The sequence below is a fragment of the Eulemur rufifrons genome, chromosome 15 (genome assembly GCF_041146395.1).
Source record: "Eulemur rufifrons isolate Redbay chromosome 15, OSU_ERuf_1, whole genome shotgun sequence".
NCBI classification, from domain to species: Eukaryota; Metazoa; Chordata; class Mammalia; order Primates; family Lemuridae; genus Eulemur; species Eulemur rufifrons.
In genome coordinates this window covers 93,002,501-93,018,524 of record NC_090997.1, presented here as the reverse complement: position 1 = coordinate 93,018,524, position 16,024 = coordinate 93,002,501, and the positions used below count along the sequence as shown (strand labels likewise).

Here is a 16,024-nt window from a genome sequence, read left to right as displayed (position 1 = left end):
TGTTCACCCAAGAGCTCTGATGGAGATGAATGTTGTTTTCACACCTGCTAAGACAAAATACATTCTGCAGCCCCTGGATTGAGGAATAATTTCTACTTTCAGGTCTTATTTTTTAAGAAATACATTTCATAAGGCTACAGCTGCCATAAATAGTGGTTCTTCTGATAGATCTTGGCAAAGTACATTGAAAACCTTTTGGAAAAGATTTACCATTCTAGATGCCACTAAGAACATTTGTGATTCATGGGAGGAGGTCAAAACATCAACATTGACAGAAGTTTCAAAGAAGTGGATTCCAACACTTATGAATGACTTTGAGGGGTTCAAGACTTCAGTGGAAGAAGTAACTGCAGATGTGGCAGAAAAAGTGGAGCCTGAAGATGTGACTGAGTTGCTGCAATCTCATGATCAAACTTGAATGGATGAGGAGGCGTTGCTTTTTACAGATGAGCAAAAAAAGTAGTTTCTTGAGATGGAATCTACTCCTGGTGAAGATGCTGTGGACATTGTTGAAATGACAACAGAGGATGTAGAATATTCCATACACTTATAGTTGATAAAGTAGCAGCAAGGTTGGAGAGGACTGACTCCAATTTTGAAAGAAGTTCTACTGTGGGTAAAATGCAGAGAAGTCTTTTGTAAAAGGAAAAGTCAATTGATGTGGCAAACTTCATTGTCTTATTTTAAGAGATTGTCACAGCCACCCCAACCCTCAGCAACCACCACCCTGATCAGTCAGCAGCCATCAACATCAAGACAAGACCCTCCACCAGCAAAAATACTATGATTTGCTGAGGGCTCAAATAATTGTTAGCATTTTTTAGACATATTTTTCATTAAGGTATGCATATATTTTTTTAGACATTGTGCTATTGCAAACTTAATAGACTACAGTATGGTATAAACATAACTTTTATACGTCCCAGAAAACCAAATAATACATGAGACTTTTGCGATTATCACTTTATTGTAATGGTCTAGAACCAAACCTGGATTGCAATAACTCCAAGGTACGCCTGTATATGTAAAATAAAATTTACTGCCAAAAAACCCTGAAAATTACCTAAGTGTCAAGCATTATGGAAAAGATCACAAATCATGTGGCCATAAAAACAGCATGGTAAAGCCTTGTATTTTGATATGGAAAGATCTCCAAAGTTACAGTCAAAGTGAGAAAAGCAAATTGCAGGGAAATATGTCTAATATGAAATAAGCTATTTTTGATCTATATATGTATGTGCATATATGTGTAGATGCATAGAAGGTTTGCAAGAATATATATAAAAGTTTTAACAAAGTTTCCTTCTGAAAAAGAGAGTGGGTTTGAGCAAAAAGATAAAGATAGAAATTCACATTTTACTTCATATATTCTAGTATAAATTTGAGATTTTTGCTTCGGGCAGTAATTCTTGCATTCCATTTGTAGTTAGATGTAATTTTTATAATGTAATATTAAAAATGTTTTAAACTCGTCTACCAAAGAAGAAAAGCCAATGGCAAGTATATTTTTATCATTTCATGTTTAACTTGAAACATTAATTTTATCACCTGGTCTTTTTGTAAGAAAAAAAAATTACAAGCAATACAAAATTTGAAATTATATGTTTAATTTTCAGTTTTGTCATTATTTCATCATCTTTTATTTTTCTCTTTTTTTCACTCTGATATTTAAAGTTTCTGTGGAAAAAAAGAGAATGGGAAGAGGAGACAGAGAAAAGAAGAAAATAAGGAAAAATTGACTAATTCCAGAAGATATGTGAAAAGCCCAGTTGTATTCTGACATCATAAAGTTGATAGTCACCTACCACAGCATGACAGAAAACATTAACAGCCTCAAAAATAGCCCTTTTATTATCATAATAAAAACAGACAGGAGTGCTACAGCTCTTTCAGAATTTGTCTAGTAGCTTTTCTAGTTTCCACTGGAAAACACCCCATGCAAAACAAACAAACAAACAAAAAAACAGACAGGAATTTGAGTTGGTGCAGGGACCAATGAATGAAAAGCCCCTAACAGCCTTCCTTGCACATGGAAGATGCAGGCAGGATAAGGGGAAACTGCTCCACTCATGGCTTTTTCTTGGCTCCTTTTAGATTTTTTCTAAAAAGATGTCCCAGACCAGGCTTTGCCATTAAGTCTTCCTTATTATGATATGCCAACGCCTTTTTGTAAAACTGCAAATCGCTACCCAAGTTGTTAGATGTGATTATTACCAATTCCTGCAAATTACTTTTTTAATGCCTTTCTTTCTTTTTTTCTCTAATCAACACCTCACCATAAAAATAAACAAATGTTGGGAATTCAAATTGAACAACAACAATAGCACCTTACCTAGTGCCTAACATGTGCAAAACTCGGAACAATAAACTGTGGGGAAACGAGAGACGAATAAGACACAGGCCTTATTCTTCTCTTTAAAAAGCCTAATAATGTAACATTGAGGACCGAGATGTAAACAACCACGTTAATACCAGACTGCACGTGATCAAGACTTTTAATGACGGTGCAGCTCACAGGGAGGAGAGTGATTCCCAACCAGCTGGGCTCTAGAAAGCATCATGTGGGAAATGACGCATCGTCTGGACCTTGAAAAAATGGGGAAGAAGGATATTCCAGGAAAGATCCAAGAGAGGAAAGGCTTAAGGGCGAGAACTGCCAGTCGGGTGGTCGAAGCTGGATGGATGGGAGAGGGGTAGGGAAAAGGGCGCAGGTGTACTTCCAGGGAATAAACCTGAAAAGAAACTTAGGGCAAGAGTTACCCATGGCATCCCAGTCTCTACTCTTACTTGAGGAGCCTATGGTTTTTTTCTGGCGTGGGATTTATTTCTTGTCTACTGGAGCTAGGTGATGTGAGGACTCCCCTGGATATCACAGTATCTATAAAACTGGGCATTTTGAATCAAATACAAATGTTTTGTTATTCCCAAATCACTTCATTTCTAATCCGATCACAAAAAGAAAGGTTACTGCCATCTCAGACGCAGAGGGAGAGTATGGCTTGCTGGGGCCACCAGGGAAAAGGGTATTCCAGTCCTCCTCTGCTTTCTAAAGCAGTCTGAGCAACTGGGAGGGGAGGCAAGCTCCCTGGCAGGGAGGAAGGGTCGGAGCTTTGACAGCCAGGACAAAAGCAGAAAGGGGCTGTCCAAGGCACCCTGTTCTTATGAGCAGAGTGTGAATGAAGACATTTTGTGACGCTCTGAAAAATATTTTTATTTAAAGCCCTCTTCTCAAAATACACATACGCATTGTAATGAGCTGGTACGAATACATCCTACATGAGTTTTTGCTTTTATGTCACAGCAAGACATATTTATCAAATCATTTTGCAATGAAAGCAAAAATAAAAAACAAACATACAATCATTGAGAGCAATAAGGTATTTCTTAAATGAGGAAAAATGATAATCTTTTCGTATTTGCTTAAATAAGCAGCCTAGGAGGACAAAAACAATGCAGAATGTTAAAAACACTGTTGAATTAATTTCTAAGACTTTCACAGAAAAAGAAAAAGAACCAACAACTGTCTCACTGGATTTTGCAAAGGCTGTCACACCAGAGACATTTCCTTCATGGAAAGATGGTATCACATGAAGGATGATCATGGCAAAAATTATGTCAGTTGACATTTCAGGGGCTCCAGTTGTGGAAATGGTTTTTGTGGCTGGTTGAAGGGGCAGAGTCCAAAAGCTGTGGGAAGTCACCCTCTAATTATGTCAGGCATAAATCTCGACCATGGAGTTGATTAGTGAAAGGTGCACGGTAGGAATTCCACTAGTGCTTGTTGGCAGCCCGGTCTTCACTGATCTGCCGTCCATTCCTTCTAAAGCAGGGTTCTTTTTCTCTTCTAATTATAAGAAATACTTAATTGTCAATGGTAAATTTTTATAAGGTACAGAAAAAACTCAAAAGAAAATTAAACTCATCCATAATCATACCGTGCAGATATAACTTTTCATTTTGATGTTCCTCCGTTTTTCCTCTTGTTCCAACACTTTCAAAACATCCACTGATAAGGTAGCTCAGAGGATTTATCAGACTGATGTATATAAAAAGGAAAGAGACCTCTCCATCAAAATGAGAAAAGCAGCACCCTTGCAGAATCATATAAACTACATTAAACTTGTTTGTAGATTCAGTTGCTTACATTTTAACTCTAAATGCAATAAAGGCAATACAGTAGAAAATATAATAAAAACATTCTTTCAAGGGAAGATCTTCATTTCCAGAAACATGTTCCACCGTTACAGAGCAAATGCCCATTCTAGTTAAACAAGGTTGAGTGGTTCTCTACTTGTTTATCTATAATCTTGGGACAGGATAAAGAAATTGCTACCTAAGTAAATTTTATAAAGGTTACAGTAGGCCAAACACAGAGAACAAAGGGGAAAAAAATAACAATAATATTCAAAGCAGCAGTGAAAAGCAACATAGTTTAATTCCCCCAGCAGATGCTTGCTTGGTGCTATTTATTTTACCTTTTGTAGGATTTAGGAATTTCTTTCTAATTATAAAAAATAACCAAAAACCTAGATATTTCATGCTTCTGCATTTGATATACATAGCAAATATGCATTTGATTTTCAATTAATTCTACAAATATCCAATTTCATCATGAGAGATTAGAAAGAAATGCCAGTTAAATTTACATATGGTGTTCTGTGTTTCCGGATTTGTGTTTTTATTTATTTTCATTTTATGGAGATTGTTATTTGCTGAATATTAGCATAAATTCTCACATAAAAAATAGTCCTTCAATCAATACAACTGGCATATTTTGGTGTGTAACATATTAACATTTTTCTATGAAAGGATCAAAAACAACCACAACTTTGGGCATCACTCAGAAACTGTTCTGATGGAGGCAATCTCTCTGCAAAGTACCTGGACCTCAAAAGTGTAAAGACAAGTTTGACCCACTCAGAAGATGGCTTATAGTATATTTATCTCTGCTGGTCTCCTGGAGTTATAATGATTACTGTCAGCAGGGATGCCCTTTCCTCTGACAGAGTTGACACTGCTGAGTACAAATTAAAGCAAAATCAGATTTTTTAGTCTCTGAAAGAGTGATGGAAATGGAGGAGGGGCAGAATCTTTCCTTCTCTATCTTTCTTCTGACTATTTCAAGTTTATCAAGGAAACTCAGCACCAGAAAATTTAAATCGAGATCATACAGACTAAATGGGGCAGGTTTTTTATGGAGTGAAGGTAGAATGAGACTATCACTACTGAGAAATTGCCAAAGGTCCTTAAGATTTCTCTAACCATTACAAAAAGAAAAAAGATCAACTCTAGTCCTTCTCAGTTTAAATTTGTTCTCCAACTTAATCTTTTAGAATTAAAAATGTGATGTTCTGTTACACATTTTCAAAAGACTAAGTGTGCAAATTTCTAAAAAAAGAAGAATTTCACATGTAAAAAACTCAGACAAATGGACAACTGTAACAATTACAGAATTTCATACCAAGTATCAGAGATTCTTGTGTTAAGGTTTCAGGATTTCACAGTGGCTGAAACAATGAAGTATTTTTTTCAAGTTACTGATGAAAAGCTTAACATAAATGCAGAACTATTATTAATTCTCATATTCATATTTTTCTCTAGCTTCATGGTAATTCACACTAAAAATGAAAGTCAACCCCTCTTGTGACTAAAGCCTTAATTGCATAGAGGTATGCTAATGTTGTAATGACATATTATCAGATGTCATTGCTTTTGCAAAATATCCTACAAGACAGCTACTAGTATACTGTGAAATATTAATAATTAAAAACAAATCACACTTGTCAAAATAAATACATTTGTCTATTATAATATCCTTGTTTCTTTACTTGCACTTGTTTTTTGAAGTGGCAGGTGTCAAAGTGGATCTTTTTGTTGTAGAACATGTATCCAATTATGCACATGGTTTAGAGAGGATCTGACAGCACATTGAAATGATTAAATGCATGCAAAAGAGTGATGTAGCAAAAGAGGAGAATTCTCTGGAATTATTGTTCTAGGAGAATCAAAGACAATAGAATGAGCCCTAAACTGGAAATACGCCATCAGTGATATTTAACCCAAGCCTTTTCACCTGCACATTCTCACCCACAGTAGAGATCCTGGAGTGAGGGGTCCTGAAACATTGATGTTCATTCATCAACAAAGTGAAGGATATCAGTATTCCCAGAGGGATTTCATTTATTCTGCAATTTACTGCACAATTCAGTGACCAGATTCCTCAGTTTCATATTTAACTTTTAAATCCTTCCCTAATTCACATAATTTTCTTACATATTGAAATGGAAATTAGCCTTTTTCTCTGTTTCTAAGATTTTGCTTCCTCATTCATTTCCATTTCTAAAATAAACCAGAGCACCAGTTTACTAGATTAGAATGATAATTGCCAAGAGGACTAGGGTGTCCCCAGAGGTCTGCCTGGAGCATCCATCTCTGAAGGGGGAGACTTACAACCTCATTTGCTGTCTGCTCCCAAAGTTTGACAGCCCACAAATGGGATGAACTTCAGCTATCGTGAGTGAGAAAGGTGCACAAGTCCATAAAATACTATTACGCTTCTTTCATCTTGTATTTAATTCAGATCATTACAGCAAAGAAACACGGTCACCAATAAGCATGGTTAGCTGTTAGCTATTCTCTTCCCCTCCGAATAGCACATGCAGCATCCACTTTTTGAGGCTGTTTCTTCTTATTCTTTGAGGATGTGGGCAAAAACAAGGGGAAGTTGTTCCCCTTAATAAGTCGATGAAGGCTATTTGTGGGCTAGAGAAATGGGCAACTATAAACTTAAATGGGTGGCAAGTATCTTAAATAAAAGAACAGTTTTAAAGTGATCAAGGACCTCCTAAGGAATGAGCATGCTGTGATTAATCTTAGCATTGCTCCTTCCAGCAAGTCAGTTTCCTACATGATAGGTATTCATTTTAGAGTGATTAATATTAATAATTTGGGGACTGACAATTTCTTTAGAGATCATATGATGCTCCCACACTTCCAAGATGTTTCCGTAAGAGAACTTTTAGAGAAAATCCTCATCTTACAATTTAAAAGATACTGTTCTTCGCATCACATTATGATGCCTGATTTTATTCTGTAATGATAGCAGGTGTGTTTTCCCAAATATTTTATGCACGTACTTCTTCCAACTGAAAAATAGCACTTTCATTTTTTTATTTGATATATTTTTAAATTATATTTTTCAATTCAAAGTCTAAAGGTGAAGTCTCAAATGCAAATGCCTTTTACGGGTGACAATTATTAGGAATCTCAAGGTTCTATTTTCTCTTTCATGGTTGTTCTTTTCCCAAGAAAAGAAAAAAAAATGGCAAATTTTGTTCATAAAGGGAATATATACATATAACTGTCTACTGCCAGCCAGAACTTTAGCACTGGTGGCTGATCTGGAGATTTATATCCACTTGGTCCCATATGTTAGGGACAAATCTGTCCACAATCTCATGAAGCACCTTGGCAGGAAGGAAGGGTGCTCTAAAAATGAAACTTGGGAGATCAGTGTTGAAACATTGTCTCAAAGAAATCTGCACCACACTTCCAAGTTCCTATCAGATCATGAACTCTAAAGAGCCTAAAGAACCATGATGAGGAGTTAAACGCTGGCTATGTCTGTCTTGCCCAACACTGGCTCACCATGGTAGAGAAGTAGAGTGGCCAGAGGGCAAGGTCTGGGGAAGGAGTTCTGCAAGTCACTCTATAAATCCTGTTTCCTGGGGCATGCTGAACTTCCGTTTTAATACAAGCCATTACCATAATTACAGACAACCTCCATGTCTTACTGTGCTTCCATGCAATAAATTGTAGAATATGAAGAGACACAGGAGATGGAATAATCTAGACATTCTCACTTGTACAGTGCCAATTCCTGCTTGAGCATCCTTCTGCAGAAGGAACTGGGCCATTTTGGCATGTCACAAGGACAGGCAGACTTCTAATTCAAGGCTCTCAAGACCCATCAGCTCTGCAGCAACCTCAAAGCTTCCTGTCAATGTTGTTAATGGCAAAACTAAGCATGTGAGTGTCTTCGGTCAGGGTGCTCCTAATAGCATCGTGATTGCCAAGTGATTGAGAACAATCAGAGAGAGAAGACAGAAAATGGCCTATTAGGACGTCCTGGCCATCTCCCTCCCCTCCCCACAGAGCTGCTTTCTTTCCACAAGCACAACAGGGTGGTGAACTATAGGAGATTTACCATAGCTTCTCCTAGTTCTATTTCCAGCCACTACAAGTTATGAAAATCTAACACAGAAGAGGAGGTGGAATGGAAAATGCACCTTAACGCTACAAATATATACCTTATTGCTAAATATTTCTGAAGAATTACTTGATATAGCTTATCACTTATACTCTAGCTGCTACTTCTCACATTTTTGTTTAATGCAAGCAATGTAAGAGAAATTCCTAAATGGAATACACTCATTCTTCTATACTTTGCAAGAACATCAGGTAAAATTACCCTTCCTTCTTTTCCTGATAACATGGAAGAATCTGTTATCTTTCTAATGAACAACCTCTCCACCATCCAAACCATTTCATTTGATCAGGCAGAAATGGAGCTAGTATAGAAGACTGAAGTTGATGTCCAAAAATACAAATACCAATACAAATCCTATTGTATTTGTTCTCTTCTCCTGATTGCATGATCCTTTAGGGAACTTTACAGGCCAACATTGATAAGCTTTGCTGATAGCAAAACAATCATTGGTAAAGAAAATCACAGAACCAGGGAGATGGGAAAAAAATTTCCCAGCCATGTTCAATAATGTGGAAGTTATTTTTTTAAATGGTCTGAGAACATGCTCTGTTTCCCAGTCTTATTTGATTAGGAAGCTCATTTCCCCAAAGAATACCTATTAACCTATTAACAACTCACAGCACACCAACTGTCACCTGCCAATTATAAAGCTGTTAGGAACACAGTGGTCTAAATGTTTCATCCATTCTGTTATAGAGCCATAATCTTCAGTGTCTGCTATAAGAAAGTTTACCTTTGAGAAGATATCTTCTAAACTCATTGTTTTACTCTGCATTAAATGCCCTTAATCTCAGAGTCAATGGGCTTTTGTTGTTCAGGAGTAATTACCACTCATTAACTGAGTAAATTATATCTCTGTGCCTGTTTCCTCATCTCTAAAATGAACATGGATCAAATTAGCTGATCCATACAGGGTTTAGCACAATGTGGTCCCAGAACACTCAATAAAAGGTAGCTATCATTACTAGTATCGTTATTACATATGCAAGAAAAACTGAAATCAATCCTCACAAAATAAACATGATCCTCATCCATCTTTAGCCCAATTCTTACCTTAATTCCATGTGCTTAAAGAACTCTCTCTTCCACCCATATTCTGACTCAAAAGTGGAAAAAAAACCAGTAGGAGATAACAATCTGGCCCTAATTTCTTTAATGCCTCTCATATCATCTCAATTAGCAAATCATTTGTAAGTACATATATAGGCAGAAATGCTAAGTCCTTTAATAACCACTGTTTTCATTTTCTCACTAAGGTTTTCTACATTTTGAGATGAATCATATCAATTACCTCAGTGGCTAAACCAACGATCATCTTGTGGGAAACAGTAGTAGAGACAATTCCACATCTAACTGTGGGCTTTCCTCTTGGCCACTGCTGGTTTGGGCAGCTTTAAATAGAGCTTACTGCCTCTGCAGCTTACAAAAAGAACTATGAAATAATACTGATTCCCAGACTATTTTATTAACACCTTCTGGACTGAGCTACGGCACTGGAGAGGCTTCTGGAAGGAGCCCTGAACTAACCGCAGAGGTCACAGGACCAACCTGAAAGGTTTATATGACGCCTTTGAACAAGGTGACAAGAATCATCTTTTAACCACTGTGTAAGCCCCCTTTGGACGCAAGTGAGAAGTGTATTTCTTTTCCCCATTTCAAAAGACCTGTTATTTGGAAATAATTTCAAACTTTTAAAAAATGCAAAAATAAATATGAAGAATGCCCATCTATCTTTTGCCAGTGCTATAGACTGAATGTTTGTATCCCCCCAAAATTCAGATATTGGAATCCTAACGGCCAAAGTGATGATATTAGCAGGTGGAGCTTTTGGGTGGTGAGTAGGACATAAGGGTGGAGTCCTCATGAATAGGACTGGTGTCCTTATAAAAAAGACTCCAGGCTGGGTGCTGTGCCTCACGCCTGTAATCCCAGCACTTTGGGAGACTGAGGCGGGAAGGTGGCCCAAGGCAAGGAGTTCAAGACCAGCCTGGGCAATGTAGCATGACCCTGTCCCTACAAAAAATAAAATAAAATAAAAATTAGCTGGGCATGGCGCTGTGTGCCTATAATCCCAGCTACTTGGGAGGCTGAGGCAGGAGGACTGCTTGAGCCGAGGAATTTGAGGCTTCGGTGAGCTGTCCAGCCTGGGTGACAAAACGAGACCCCATCTTTTAAAAAACAAAACAAAACGAAACAGAAAAAAGAGACTTCAGAGAGCTGCCTTGCCCCTTCTACCATGTGAGGACACAGCAAGAAGGTACAATCTATGAACCAGCAAGATGCCCTCGCCAGACACCAAATCTGCTGGAAACTCCTTGATCTTGGACTTCCCAGCCTACAGAACTGAGAGAAATAAATTTTTGTTGTGTATAAGCCACCCAGTTTATGGTATTTCGTGATAGCAGCCTAAGCTGACAAAGACAACCAGATTCACCTATTTTTAACATTTTACCCTATTGCTTTATCATTTCTTTCTCTTTCTCTCTCTCTCTCTCTCTCATTTTTTCCTGGACTATTTGAAAGGAGGTTACATACCTCATTACCTACTATCCATAAAATAAGTTATATAATCAAGCTCTTTATTCTCCAAGAATAGTATATTCTCTTACATGGCCACAGTATATATATCAACTTCAGTAAATGTAACATTAATGCAGCACTTTTGTCTAATCTGCAATTAGTATTTCAAGTTTCATCAGTTATCCTCAATGTGTCTTTTATACCATTTTTCTACCCTCCAGCACAGGATCTGGTCTGATTCAGTTGTTTTCTTTACATGTCATGGTCTCTACAGCCTTTAATCTGGAAGATTCCACAGTCTTTTATAGTAGCTTTCAGTGTCTTTTACAAAACTGACAGTTTTGAAGAATATAGTTTCCCACACCCTCATTTATTTTTTATTTTAATAGAACATTTCTCATTTCCAGTTTGCCTGAAGTTCCTCGTGATTAGATTCAGGGATCATTTCAGGCCAGAACACTGCACAGGTCACGTGTCCCTCTCAGGGTAACACAGAGGGTACACCACGTTTATCCGTCCTTCATCAGTGATGTCACTTTTCCTCATTTGGCCAAGGTGTGGCCCAATTTGCTCTCTGTGAAATTGCTATAGATTTTCTCCCTCACCACTGATAAACAGTGCATGGGGGAAACACTTTAAGACCATCCAGATATCCTACTCATTATCATCAAAATTTCCCTCCAGATTCAGCATCGATTGATGATTCCTGCCTGATCCAATCTTCGCTGTAACTTTTCCGACTCCTGCACCACCCTCTCTGCCCTCCACATTCTCCCGTCAGCCGTCGGCATTCTCCTGGAGGCAGGGCCCTCCTTTCCCCCCATTTATTATCATTTTTACCTTTCTGTTAACTGATGTGGACTCATGAGTTCATATTGTTTTCAATGGATTACAATTCATTACTGCAACTAATTATTTCAGTGCTTCAGCTGCTCAAGATTCGGCCAGGAGAAGCCCTTTCATGCTGACTTCTGTGTCCTTGCAGCATGCTCCCATCATTTTTCTTTTTTTTAGTACCTTCTTTATTTGTGGCATAACAAGAAGGTCCAGGACCTTTCACCTACCCTGCCCCTGTCCTGAACTCAGCCATTTTTTTTCTGTGGATCTCTGGTTCCTTTTAGAATGGTGTATGGCATGAGAGACCAAGATACAGATGCTAGGGAGAGTCATTGCTATCAGGTGTCTTTCCTTCTTGGCCTGCTCAGTGAACAGAGCTTAGAAAAATAAGAAGATATATACACATACATATACACATATGCACATATACATGCATATACAAAAATACTTATATTCTATCCATCATGAATTCACCCAAACACCTCCAGTTCCTTTGTCTCATCATAGGGTTCTTTCTTGCTTTCTCCCATTCCATGAATGATGTGTGTGTTTCACAGTGAGAACTCCGGATTCCAACAACATCAACACATTTACTTATTTGCTCATTCCATTCTATATCTAAAATAGCTTGAAAATTTCTTCTGTCAGTCCATAAACAAACCTACTAAAGGGACTTGAGGATTTGTTTGCAATTCTCACTCCACCCTTCCTCACACTGAGGATACAGAGTCAAATTTCTGTGTTACATAGATTGATCCATCCTTCCTTCCTTCCTTCCTAGTACAGTTCATTTGTTTCAGTTTGCTTCTCATTCTTATTGATTTAATCATATTTTTAAATTTGTACACATAAACGTGTTTTCAAAAGTAAAAACTATGCACAAAGATAGATTCAGAGAACTGTCTTACCCTTTCATATCCCTTCTACCCTATTCTCCACCCACTCCTTATAGGTAAACAATTTCATTGTTTTCTGGTTTATTCTTCCTGTATATCTTTTAGTAAAAATAATTTTTCTTTATTTCGTACATATAAGGAAGCATACTAATACATTCTCTTACACATAGCTTTTCTCACTTAAGTATATATCCTGGAAATCACTCCATTATAGGGGTGAAAATTCCTCATAATTTTTTACAGCTGCATAATACATAGTGTGTTTATATACTATAATTTATGCAATTAATCTCTATCCTTAGACATTTAAGAAGTTTCTAATATTTTGCAATTACAACAAATACTCCAGTGAACACTTTCTGCATTACATACACACACACACACACACACACACACACACACATAGCATTATTGGAGGTTTATCTCCAACTAAGAGTAAATTCTTAGAAGTGGGACTGCCAGGATTAAAGCAAATGCATATGCAGTTTTGTTACATATTGCCAAATCCTTGTCCACAGGGATGGTACCATTTGTTATTCCCACCAGCATTGTAGGAGACTGTCTATTTCTCTACAGCCTCTCCAACAGAATACATTGTCAAACTTTTAACTTTGCCCATCTGACGGATGAGAAATACAATCAGTGTTGTTTCAATTTGCATTTCTCTTATGACGAGTGGATGTGAACATCTTTTCATCGCTTCTCTTTTTGTGAATTGTTGCTTCATGTCTTTGCCCATTTGTCTACAGGATTTTTGTGCATTTTTCTCTTAATTTTTAAAAGATGCTTACAGCTTAGGGGTACTAGCTCTTTATTGACAATGATTGCTGAAAAATATTTTCTCCCAATGATCATTTGTCTTTTAACATCTTTGATTACAGTGTTTACCTCTTTGAGTGGTTTACGTGTTTGTTGGGTTTGGTTTTTGCCTTAAACATGCAAAAGTTTTATTTTTCTGTAGCCAAATTTACCTTTTGTTTCATTGTATCAGGATTTTTACTAATTAGAAAGCCTTTCTCTATGCTCCAGTACACAGAGATTCGGTCATGTTTTCTCCCAGTCTGTATACTTTTATTTTTTCACTTTAGGTCTCTGACGCTTTTGGAGTCTTATTTTTGTATGTGGTGTGAGGAATGGATCTAATTTTACCTTTTTCAAAATTGCTTTACAGTTGTCCCAACACCATTTCTTATAAAAAGACCATCTCTATCTTGTGTTTTGAGATACTATCTTTATATTTTACTGGATTTTTATATATAATTGGATTACTCTGGAGTTTGCATTCCATTCCATTGGTTTGTGTTTTATGTAGGTGGTTGCTGTGTCATTGGTACATATTAGGTTGGTGCAAAAGTAACTGCAGTTTCAGACAGTGAATTTTAAATCATTATAACTAGCCTCAGACACATCTTTATTAATCAGAATACGAACAATTACAATCAATACATTTTTGCCAACGAGAAATAAGTTTTTTTATTCCTGTAGCATAAAAATCAGTGCTTTGGGATTCAACAAACTCTTTGAAAGCATTTTCTACATTCTGTTGGTTGTGGAAGTGTTTTCCCTGCAAAAAGTTGTTGAGATGCTTGAAGAAGTGGTAGTTGGTTGGCGAGAGGTCAGGTGAATACGGCAGACGAGGCAAAACTCTGTAGCCCAATTCGTTCAACTTCTGAAGTGTTGGTTGTGCAACATGCAGTCGGGCGTTGTCAAGGAGAAGAATCGGGCCCTTTCTGTTGACCAATGCCGGCTGCAGGTGTTGCAGTTTTCGGTGCATCTCCTCGATTTGCTGAGCATACTTCTCAGATGTAATGGTTTCGCTGGGATTCAGAAAGCTGTAGGGGATCAGACCAGCAGCAAACCACCAAACAGTGACTGTGACCTTTTTTTGGTGCAAGTTTGGCTTTGGGAAGTGCTTTGGAGCTGCTTCTCGGTCCAACCACTGAGCTGGTCATTGCTGTGTATTATATAAAATCCACTTTTCATCACACATCACAATCCCATAGAGAAATAGTTCATTGTTGTTGTGTACACCAGGAGAAGACTACACTTCAAAATGACGATTTTTTTGATTTTCGGTCAGCTAATGAGGTACCTGCTTATCAAGCTTTTTCACCTTTTCAATTTGCTTCAAAAGCTGAACGACCACAGAACGGTTCACTGAGGTATTTGACAACTTCTCATGTAGTTGTAAGAGGCTCAGCTTGATGATTGCTCTCAATTGGTCATCGTCAACTTCTGATGGCAGGCCACGGCGCTCCTGATCTTCAAGGCTCTCGTCGCCTTTGCAAAACATTTTGAACCACCACTGCACTGTAGGTTCCTTAGCAGTTCCAGGGCTAAATGCGTTGTTGGTGTTGCGAGTTGTCTCTGCTGCTTTATGACCCATTTTGAACTCAAATAAGAAAATCGCTCGAATTTGCTTTTTGTCTAACATCATTTCCATAGTCTAAAACAAATATAACATAAACAGCAAGTAGTAAGTCATTAGCAAAAGAACATAAAGTGAGAAGTGCACATTCAAATGATGTATGATGTAATCATATTTATGTAAGAATATATTCCAATATCAAAGGGCAAATGTCAACAATGCTAAAACCACAATTACTTTTGCACCAACCTAATAGATATTCATAACTGTTACAACTTCATTGTAGACTGTAACATGTTTCTAATGTTAATATTATTCTTTCTCTTATTTAATGCTTTTTGGCTTGGGTCCATTTTTTCTAAAAACCTATCTGAGTTTTGCATTTACATGATTTTAAATGTCACATTTATTGTATTCTATGATTAACACACTTTTTTCCATGACCAGCACAGCTTTGTACTAGAAAAGTACAATGAAAAGTAATTGGATGTAAGATGGGGAGAGTTTGCAACCTCTCTGTTTACCTGACATGGCAATTCTAAAGAATGAAGCAAATATTGCAATTAATAAATTACACAAATGTTCTTTAGTATTTGTTGTGCTGGCTATAATTATGTACTGCAAGAGCTGATTCTGTTACACAGATTCTGGTTAATAAAGTCACTCTGAATGTCTTTGTGTGGAGATTTGTTATTCTGTCCATTCAGTGACATTCTAGTTGTGGGACACTTAAAGACATTATGAGAGAACTAGGACAAAGTGGTTATGCATGACTAATTATTGTTTCCGAAGAGAAAATTTATATAAATAAAAATAATATAATTTTTCATTTTGGAAAAGACATATATATGACAAAAAGTGAGGTAAAGTGACTAAAGTCAGATAGCAAGTTAGTACAAAATCACTCCTACCATGTAGGTTGCTTAATGGCCAGTCAAGTGTTCTTTTCACACTTACATATTAAGTCTATTTCTGTGTGTACACCAGAGTGCCTTCTTCACTTTGAGAACACCTCAGGAAATAGAAAACTTATGTGCTAAAACAAGCCTATGTGACACACAAAGCACTTGCTTTATCCTTTTCTCCACAGGCCATTTATACTAGAAATGAAACGCTAAAGAAAACCAACATATT

General features: G+C 37.2%; 1 non-coding gene and 1 pseudogene across 1 annotated transcript; one reads left to right on the top strand and one right to left on the bottom strand.

Annotated features, from left to right (window-relative positions):
* Positions 1–1,873: 1,873 nt before the first annotated feature.
* On the top strand, positions 1,874–1,937 carry LOC138396164 (U7 small nuclear RNA). The gene has a single exon (XR_011235635.1). It is a non-coding gene; the product is annotated as a U7 small nuclear RNA (small nuclear RNA).
* An 11,999-nt stretch (positions 1,938–13,936) lies between these two features.
* On the bottom strand, positions 13,937–14,965 carry LOC138395252 (histone-lysine N-methyltransferase SETMAR-like; annotated as a pseudogene).
* Between the last annotated feature and the right edge of the window lie 1,059 nt (positions 14,966–16,024).